At 46.3% G+C, this 11,033-nt stretch overlaps 1 protein-coding gene across 1 annotated transcript in view; it reads right to left on the bottom strand.

Moving 5' to 3' along the window:
- Positions 1 to 11,033, bottom strand: part of LARGE (like-glycosyltransferase) — a 457,548-nt gene that overhangs the window by 211,725 nt on the left and 234,790 nt on the right. The window lies entirely within an intron of this gene.

Below are 11,033 nucleotides of genomic sequence, written 5' to 3'. Positions count from 1 at the left end.
AATGTTATTTATATTATATAATATTTATAGTGTATAATATACAAAATTGTATAAGTATATTTATATATTTTGTTGCATTTATAATATCTGAAATTAACATATCCACAGCAAATGTGTCTTCATATTCTGAAACATCCTAATATAAATTTTATTTTTAAAATTTATAATTTATTATAGTTGTGTTTCTTAAAGATAATAAGCAGTTAAGATATTGCTATCTTACAACTGCATTAAAAAAACACCTTAGGAATAAATTTAATCAGGGAGGTAAAAGACCTGTACTTGGAAAATTATAAGATACTGAAGAAAGAAATTGTAGAAGATACACATAAATGAAGCATACGCTGTTTCTTAAAGATAATAAGCAGTTAAGATATTGCTATCTTACAACTGCATTAAAAAAACACCTTAGGAATAAATTTAATCAGGGAGGTAAAAGACCTGTACTTGGAAAATTATAAGATACTGAAGAAAGAAATTGTAGAAGATACACATAAATGGAAGCATACGCCATACTCATGGATAGAAGACTTAACATCATTAAAATGGCCATAATACCCAAAGCAATCTGTAGATTCAATACAATTGCTATCAAAATATCAATAGTGTTTTTTCACAGAACTAGAACAAATAATCCAAAAATGTATATGGAACCACAAAAGACCCTGAATAGCCACAGCAATCTTGATAAAGAAGAACAAAGTTACAGGAATCATGCTACCTGATCTCAATCTACACAAGGCCATAGTAATCAAAACGGCATGGTACTGGCATAACCCCAGACACACAGATCAATGGAACAGAACAGAAAGCACAGAAATAAACCCACACCCAGATGGTCAGTTAATACATAACAAAGGAGTCAAGAACACACAATGGGGTAAAGACAGCATCCTATATAATAAAAGCCTAATATGCAAATAGACCTAACAGAGGAATGACCGGCAGAATGACCGGTTGCTATGACACGCACTAACCACCAGGGGGCACACGCTCAATGCAGGAGCTGCCCCCAGGCCAGACGCCTCAGGCCAGCCAAGGCAGGTGCCAGCAGGGCGACCTCCTATCGCCCCACAGAGGGAGGTGACCTGCAGCAGTGGTGGGGGGCAGGGCCAGCAAGTGGGCAGTGCCAGGCTGGCCAAGGTGGGTGCCGGTGGGGTCCCCCCGATTGCCCCACTGGTCACCCCATAGATCAGCCCTGATCACCGGCCAGGCCTAGGGACCATACCCGTGGATAAATTTCATGCACCAGGCCTCTAGTCTTTAATAAATAGCGCTGGGAAAATTGGACAGATACGTGCCAAAAAAATGTCTTTTATTCATACTTTGCATGTATCATCAGTTCATTCTTTTCACTGCTGAACAGTCCACTGAATGGATATACTACCACTGTTCACCAAATCTCCACTTGATGGACATTTCAGTTCTATGAATATTCAAGAATAAATGTTTATGTACACATACAGGGTGGGGCAAAAGGAGGTTTACAGCTGTGAGTACACAAAACACAGTTTATTCTTATATTACTACATATTAATTACTGTATTATTTTCTATGAGAACAACTGTAAACCTACTTTATTTCTGTTGGATGAATACCTAGTAGAACTGCAGAATTGCAGCTGTGCAATTCTTACTAGAATTGTGGGCCATACTTTGTATGTATGTTTAAGTTTTCAAGAAATTAACAAACTAGTTTCCTACATGATTGTTCCATTTTACACTTCCATCAGCACTGTCTGAGAGTTCTGGCTGTTTATTGTCATTATACTGGGTGTGTAGTTGTACCTCATGATCATCTTAATTTGACTTCCTCTGATGACTAATGATGGTGAGCATTTTTAATGGATTTGCTAGCTATCCCTACATCCTCTTCGGTGATGTCTCTCTTAAAGTATGGGTCATCTGTCTTCTTGTTACTGTTGTAAGAATTCTTCATATATTCCAGATAAAAATCTTTTATCAGACCTGTACTTTGCAAATATTTTCTCCCAGTCTGTGGCTTGTCATTTTATTTTCTTATTAAGTATCTTTGGAAGAACAAAACTATCAGTTTAGATGAAGTCCAACTTATCAACTTTTTTCTTTCCTAGTTTGTGCTTTTTGCATATTATTTAAGAAATCTTTGTCTACGTTAAAGTCACTAAGATTTTTTTCCTCTGCGTTCTTCCTGTCTGTTCTATAGTTTTACCTCTCACATTTAGGTGTAAGATTCATTTCAAGCTAATTTTTGGAAATGGTATAAAGTGGATACCCCATATGGATACCTAACATTCTAGAACCATTTCTCTCTTTCTCCTTTTATTTGCTTCCTTCCTAATTGCCACAGACTGTGTTTCACTTGCAACAATCCTCTCCAATAACTTAGTTTTCATTCTACTTATAGCTTTACCAGTGGTCACATTGGAGCTTTGAGGAAACATCTGACCTTTTTTTACGCTAATGATCAGAGTGAAGGGTTAAAAATCACACCTGAGTTACACAACAAAACACACAAAAACTTCGCTTGGGATCGCAATGCACACTGCCCTAGGCTGTTTTACAATACGAGCAGCTGGCTTTCTGTATGTTTTCAAGAGCGACTTTTGGCATCTGCATTCGGCTTTGCAAATGACTAAGAGCAATTATTTACAGATCATTCCATGTGCAACTCCTTTCAGTGCAAACCTCCTGCCCCTTTATAACAAGACCTCTTTGCTGGTGAATATTCATTTTGATTACTTCTGTGGCTGGCTGGCTGCCTTTGGATGCTTTCTTCAGGAAGTATACACTGGTGTACACGGTGTGGCTCATGCATAGCGTGTCATTTTCCTGTTGTGTTTATACATGAGAGAGCTTGGCTGGTATTCTTGGGTCTCTGTCTTTTTTTCCCCCCTCAAAACTAAGCAGACATTTTATTAGGACATGTATTATTGTAGTAGAAAAACTGAGGTAGAATTTCTACTCTTCAAAGATGATATGATTCTGTCCACTCGTTGCCCTTGCATACAGTGTAGCCTTAAACATCAAATTCTACCCCGGCGCTGCCAACCACACATGGCTATGAGCACCTGACAGGCAGCAAGTCCAAACTGAGATGCTTAAAATATGCACTTGATTCCAGAAATAAAAAAAGTACATAAAATATATAAGTAATTTTTAGAATACTGATCCCATGCTGAAATGATAATAATTTTGACATACAGGATTAAGTAAATATTATTAAAATGCAATTCACTTGTTTCATTTTGCTTCTGTAAATGTGGCTATTAAAAAATTTAAAATTACATCTTTTAAAAAATATATTTTTATTGATTTTCCGAAAGAAAGGAAGGGGAGAGAAGGAGAGGGAGAGGGAGGGGGGGGAGAGAGAGAGAGAGCGAGAGAGGGAGAGAGAGAGAGAGGGGGAGAGAGAGAGAGAGAGAGAGAGAGATCAATGAGAGAGAAACGTTGATTGACTGCCTCCTGCACACCCCCTACTGGGGATGGAGCCTGCAACCTGGGCATGTGCCCTGACCAGGAATGGCACCGGGACCTCAAGGTGCATGGGACATAATGCTCGTTAACTAAGCCACACCAGCCAAGGCTTCAGAATTACATCTTGATATTCCTGTTGGACAGCCCTGCTCAAGAGCTGGACTGCTCGGATTCATTGCTATTTTGGTTCCACAAGGCTGAGTAATTTCCAGTCTTTTTTATGACCTTCCATTTCCTCATGTGGAAATGAGTGAAAATCATTATACTCACCTCAAGGCTTATGGTGAGGATAAAATAAGATTATGCATGTAAGGCTATTATGCTGGCACATAATCAATTCTTATTAATGAGAGTTATTATTATTCTTAATGGAAGGATTTTTTTAATCCTTATAATTCAAATATTTTTTAGCGTGTACCCTGATGTGAACTTATAGCTGACTTACTTGGATTGGAAGTGCCTGCCCCCTTTTGAGCTCCATGAATAGAATTCTGTTCAGCTCCTGACAACTTTTCTTAGATTATATCATCCTTTGGATGGACCCTCTAACACTTTGGCCTTCAAGTGCCTGGGGCCCCTCATATTTATTAACTTTTCAGCACACCACCTCAGCTACTCCATCCCAGGGTGACGTGCCAAAAAGTGTGCCTCATCTAAAATTCTGCTCCCCAAATCCAGCCTTTTATCCTTTTCAAGACATTTGGACAATGACTCCCCTTCTCACTGAAAAAAGTTCCTAATCCCACCATAATTCCCAGTTCACTCCACCCATTACTTTCTCATTACCCATCAAATACCTCTGGTCTTTCATTTCTTTTTTTTATTGTCTGGCCCAGCTTATGTTCCAAAATCCATCATCATAACCAAATACTAGTACATGAGTCACTGAAGTTCTTAAAAAAATGTTTTATTTATTTCAGAGAGAAGAAGGGAGAGGAAGAGAGGGATAGAAACATCAATGATGATAGAGAATCACTGATTGGCTGCCTCCTGCACGCCCCCTACTGGGGATGGAGTCGGCAACCCGGACATGTGCCCTGACCTCATGGGTCGGCGCTCAACCACTGAGCCACACCAAGTAGGCACTGAAGTTGTTTTTTAACTAAAGTTCTGGAAGGGGGAGACTTGTGGTACAAGAGAACAGCACAGCATTGAAGGCCAGAAGAGCTAGGTTTCAACATCACCTCCGCCCCGATCAGCAGCATTCTGCTAATTTCTCTGGTAAACTCTTTAGTAACAAAAGGGCATGTGTGCTGTTTCGATAGCATGGGACTCCTGAGAGGACACAATGCAGTAAGGTACCCGAAGGCATTTCCTTCTTATCCAGGTGAATGACCACCAATGAGATTACAGCCATGCAACTGAGAAGGGATCAATGCTCATGACGGGAGAGAGAAGGGTCGGGGCCACTTACATTGCTGTAACAGAGTTGAAGTCTCTGAGCTCAGACCAATTATAGCTCCTGGTGGGACATGTCACTGCGTAGATCTGGGAAAACTGCTGTATTGTAGGGAACCACAGAGAACGGCGGATGTATGAAACGGAGACAAGGGTGAGCACATTCCAGGCAGGCAACACCTTGGAAACCATGTGTCACACAAACATGCCAGAAGACACATGTAAGTGTCAAAGTACTGAGCGCTGCCACTCGGGATTCAGGTAGAGGATTCTGGGGGATGAGGAGACGACTCAGGAAATATGCCAAGTTTTCAGACACCTGCCCCGTTCATTCACTCTGCAGCCCCAAACATAGAACCCAGGCATTTGTTGGGGGCCACAACTGGCCAGGTTTCATCCTAAAAGCTGGGCATAGAGATAAAACATATACTAGGTGCTGACCTCCTGGTCCTCTCATCCAGTGGGGACAGCAGGTGAGTTAACACACAACGATCCATACACTGATGTTTGGTCTTTATTAACGCTCAGGACCAATGGAGAGACTCAGAACGCTAAGACTTCAGTACAGCGCCAGGTGGGTATTTCTGGTCGAGTCTCTCAATGTGGAACAGGGTCCTCTGGGAGGCAATGATCTCTTATCTCTGGAAGTATTCAAAAGCGGAAGAGTGATGACCATTCATGTAGAACATCACAGAAGAAAGGGAAAGGTTTTGCCTAGTGAATGCCAAGTTCCTTCCTAATTAAGAGTTTATGACTCGGAAGGAGACAGGGCCCATTCACTAGGACACCCCGTTACATAAAGAAACATTTGCCAGTGGATAGAGGGAACTGTACCAACGACACAGAGTCTTTTCTAATGCAGATGACCATCTCTGATGGTTGCCTACAATTTTCCATGTCTACTATTTAAAAGCCCAAGACCAGTCTTCTACATACAGAAAGGTACACTTCCGAATGCCTTTCACTCTCCACGTCTGTGCCCTGACCTCGCCTTTGCTGTCCCAGAGAGAGAAGCCTAATACAAAGCTAAGGTTGCTGGCCTGAAAGAACCAGCCTGCATAGTCACACACCACCAGAATAATCCAGGAACCAGTAAAGCAACTCAGAAAACGAGAGGATGCTAACTGTTTCCAGATTTGAACCTGGCATTTCACCTCAGCCAGCCCTCTGGCATAACATGAGACCCAACAGGAGAGAAGGAGCAAGAGCCCAAGTCCATAAACTATTCTAGAAAAACAACCCCGAATGTATAGTCTCTGGCGAGAGGTCAGGAGTCACTTGCTCCTTTGTAGAAGGGGAAGGCAAGGTGCATGGACGTGATGGGTTTAGGAAGAGACCTAAGAGGTTAATCACAGCCATCTTCAAACACATGAGGGGGAAGGGGAGGAAATAGAATTCGTTGAGTGCCTGCCACGTGCCAAGCACCGTGCTTTTCATCACAAGACCTCACTTACTGCATTCATCTTCAACAATAGGGGAGAGACAGCTCTTGAAAGACAAACTCCATGCGTTACTGTCTGTCTTACAATATTATTAAAATGCGCAAGGCAATCCCAAAGGTCACACATATCTTACTTCACTTCTCTGCAGGGTGTCTTAGAGCTGATTGTGTCCTCCATGAGCCAGTCCCAGGTCCTCTGAGCTTCTCTGCAAGCCAAGTCTACCTCCCAGGGATCCAGCCTTCCCCTACCCCCACCCCCAGGGTATGTGCTGTCCGTTTGAACGATGGCCTGGACCTGGCAATCCTAAAACCCAAACCCAATTGTTGGAAGACGACGGTGTTGGAAAGAGTCACTGTGAGATCTCAGGGGGCTTGCTTAACCCTCTGGGTTTCATTTGTCCAAAAGGAGCTGTGGGCATTGGGCTTGCTTCCCACCCGAGACCCTGTGATTTCGTGGTATCACGAGTCCCTGCTGGCTGGACATGCCCATCATTCAGAAAGCACACCTTCCTAGGAGACAGACAAGATGGGGGCAGTCTGCCCACCTTCCCTGGTGAGAGGAACAACAGGAGCTGGTCCCCCCAGCCGGCAGGGTGCCTAGGGGTCGCAGTTACCCGCGGAGGCCTCTGCGGTCCCCCCTGGGGGCCAGCACAAAGGCACCAGTGTGAGCAGGAAGCCAATTTTCAGAGTCAAACACCAATATTTTCTGTAAATAGTCCTGCCTTCCACTTCACAAGCTCTCTGCTGCTGGGAACGAGCAGGCATCGGGTCTAAGAGGAAGGGGGAATAAAGGAGGGCCCCCAGCCAGACAGCGAATCACGAAACAGCCCCCCCCCCGCCCCCAGCCGCTTCCCTTCACCAGCTGGGGATCATCCTCGCCCCAGGGAGGTGTGGGGGGACTTTCTGGGCTGAATGGCGGCAAGACCTGAAGTATACAATCCCACGTCCCACATCGCTTCGCTTGGAAAGCGAAGAGTCAACCATCAGCCTTGGCATTTATTACCCACCTGCCTGATCTTAGGCAAATGCTCTTCAACTCTGCGCTTCAAGTTATAAATCACCAGAGAGGGAGGTAATAAAATTCTCGCTCCGCCCCACAGGGTTGTCCTAGGATGCCGCCATCCACAAAGCTCGGCAGGAAAGCCAGCCCCCTTCTCGTCCTGGCCCTCCCCCTGGGACAGCAGCACCATCTGCTGTGGGTTCCCAGCACAAAGATGCCCTTAGTCCTGCCAGCCTGTGGGTACGGAGCCTTGGAGGCTGGGAATGACTAGGCCATGTAAACAGGAGGAAGACGGGCCAGCATCTCACAGGCCACAGAGACTAGCAGGCGTACTGGTCCACCGAGGATTTCCCCGAGGCTCATCTTTAATCATGCACTGATCCTTCAGAAATCTCCTTTCCCTGCCACTCCATTCTCCTGCACCACAGACACAATCAGGGGCCCACAGGGGTATTTCTGAGAAATACCATTCCCAACAGCTGTCCCAGGGGATTTCAGGAGCCATATGGCTGAGGCTGCCCCCCAACACGCTTCCTGAAGGCACTGAAGGTCCCAGCACCACCCGCCCCTCCCCTGCTCTTCCTCCCCCAGCGTCAGCTCAGGGATGGGGTTCGCTGTGCTCCCTCCCTGGTGTACCTGTTGTGGAGAGACACACACCTGTCCCAGGTCCCAGGGCTGCGCTGGGGATTTTACGTGGGTGGTGCCGGGGCAGCTGCCTTATTTACGCCTCCGCAGGGTCCCTGCCCAGTGGCCTCAGGACGCGGTGAGCACTGGCAGTGATGGAGAACCCCTTCCTAATGACTCGAGTCTCTCAGGGACCCAGCCCGCATTACTGCGTACCATTCATTTAGCAAACTTTTTCTAAAAAATATATTTTTATTGATTTCAGAGAGAAAGAGAGAGGGAGAGAGAGAAACATCAATGATGAGAGAATCATTGATCGGCTGCCTCCTCCATGCCCCTTCCTGGGAATTGCGTCCGCAACCTGGGCATGTGCCCTGGCCGGAAATCGAACTGTGAGCTCCTGGTTCATAGGTCTACACTTAACCACTGAGTCACCGCAGCCGGGCCATTTAGCAAATCTCTTTTTATGAGCCAGGCCTCACACCAGCACAAGGATAGTAGGTGATGAGGAGTGAACGGGACATCGCTGGCCCTGTTGGCGCTTTCTGTCCTGGGGAGAGAGAGACTTTTACCTGCTCATCACACAAAGGCGTGAAAGGTTACACTGCGCCATGAGTTTACTGAGAAATGCTGATGACCCTAAGACAACATATGACAAAGGAACCCCTGTGTGATGACAGAGGCAGGGAAGGGCTCCCCGAGGGCAGGGAGACCTAGGAGAGAGCTGGGTCACGTTCCAGGCCAGCACAATACAGCGAGTATTGAAGGAAAGCCAGCTGCAATCTTATTGCCGAGGGAGGGTCTTGCATTCGATTTGTAAAAGGCATAACGTCTGTGAAGTGCAACAAGACGAGGTGTGCCTGTACATGCCGGAGGACAGAACACGGGAGACGATGTCCTTTAGAACTCACTAAGTTTGTACTTTTCAATTCTTTTTTTTTTAAGCCCTCAATTCACGTGGCTAACAGTCCAGTAAGTAAAATAATGAACAGCAGGTCTACCTGCCCTCAAGGGGGCAGGAGAGAGTGAGAAGACCCATCTCCTCCCCCCCACTCCCCTTGCCTCCAAGAGCTCCTGGAAGTTCCCATAGATGACAGCACTCGGCACCTAACTCCTCAGCCTCCCAACTCTCCCCAGATTCCACAACAGGCTACACAGTCAGAGCCTTTTAATCCCATGTTGCCTCGGCTGCAAAGGAGAGCGGGGCATCTTTAAGGACCTGCTGCACTTCGGGCACTGCCGGGCCTTCACGTGAGCCATCTTATTTGATCCCTCCCTTGGCAGCCCATCCAACAGCTGATGGAGCCGGGCTCAGAACCCAAATCAGAGCTATTCCGTGGCAGGCCAGGAGATGAACGTGGGCTTTTTGTTTTCTGCTATTTTGTCTTTTCTTAAAAAGTAGAGGGTACAGGCCCAGCTAGCATGGCTCAGTGGCTGGGCGTCGATCTATGAACCAGGAGGTCACGGTTCGATTCCCGGTCAGGGCACATGCCCAGGTGGCTGGCTCCATCCCCACAGTGTGGGCTATGTGGGAGGCAGATGATCCATAATTCTCTCTCATCATTGATGTTTCTATTTCTCTCTTCCTCCCCCTTCCTCTTTGAAATCAATAAAAATAGATATTTGTTTAAACAGTAGAGGGTACAGGCTTGCAAGGGACACGGCTCAGGATTGCCCGGAGACAGGAGAACGCAGGAGGAGGAGGAGGCGGACGCAGCCTTCCGCGCCAGATGCCGCCGCCCCTCCCGTTGCTTTTCCCCTCGGTGTTGGCCCGCACACCCGGGAGACAGAGTGGCTTGCTTTTACCTTAATTAGTGCAGCAATTTGCTAAATTCTGTTTTTCCCTTTTTGAGAGTGTTAATCAATTTTAGCTCAGAATAGATTGGAACGGCACACACATTACCACGACAATCCCCAAACGCTGACTTCTGAGCGTCTCCATCAACCTCAGAGCCTGAAATGCGGGAAAATCAGCAGCTCTGGCCGGCATCTCTGCGATCTATTTAAAATGTTATGGCTAGGAGATGAAAATATAATGGCTTTATGAGGTTTGGAACAAGCAATTTGCTGGAATCAGCCTCATGCCTAGGTGTTTAGTCCTCCCCAAGGTGACTGGAGACAGAGCATCATGTATTTCTGCAAAGTTACACCTTCCTCTAACAACTGCAATTTGTTAAACCCACAAGCACGACGGGGTTCCAACCCTGCACCACCAGACGGAAAAGGACCAGATGGGCCCCGTCCCCTCCCCCACGAAGAAGGTTCAAGATTGAAGCAGCGGACGGACAAGCGAGGAGAAAACGTGTCCTCTTCTCTGGGGAAACCGGGAAAGGTTCTCAGACGAGGTGGCAATGCGTCTGAGCTCCGAAGGGTGAGCAGGAGTGGAGACAAGGCGAGTGGAAGGGCACGTCAGTCAGAAGGAATAGCACAAGCAAAGCCTCAAACACAGCAGAGAAGGCGGAGAGAACCAGTAACACAGTGAATTTGCAGGAATGACAAGAGCGTCCAGAGCCAGACTATGCAGGACTTCTTAACCAGATGTTGACGCAAGCACAGTGGCACAACAGGAGGATTTTAAGCGAGGAGGGAGTGACGGGATCAAATGGGTCTCATTTGACTGAAACCCTCTGGCCCAACATGATCCTTAACATTTATTCAGCAGTCTTTTAAAACACACTCACATACATCCTCTTGTTTGAGCCTCTTAATCCCTCATGGGGTTGGCACTGCAGCACCTTTCTTCAGGTGAGAAAACATACCCAGCAAAGGTACAGGTCATCCACTTTGGGTCCTATGACCAGTGAATACAATCCATGAATCCAAGCCCAGGTTCAGCATTTACTTACCTCATGGGGGAACAGATCATAATATAGATCTCTTTCAGATACCTACCAGGCCCATGGCCTACAGCCTCCACAGAAAGCCTGGGTGGCCAGAACTGCTCAGACCCATGGACACTGTGAGCTAAGGAAGTGGTTGCTTTAAGGCTTTGGAGGATAAAAGCAGACTTGGGTGGCCGCACCCTCAGTGATCCCCGGGCATTTCCAGTGGGGAGCTGAGACTGCTGCCATGGCTGAGGTCCCCTAAACCATAAACAAGAAAAGCCCAGTCGAGG

Source organism: Myotis brandtii, unplaced genomic scaffold (assembly GCF_000412655.1).
Source record: "Myotis brandtii unplaced genomic scaffold, ASM41265v1 scaffold876, whole genome shotgun sequence".
Classification (NCBI taxonomy): domain Eukaryota; kingdom Metazoa; phylum Chordata; class Mammalia; order Chiroptera; family Vespertilionidae; genus Myotis; species Myotis brandtii.
This window is presented reverse-complemented; position numbering and strand designations above follow the sequence as displayed.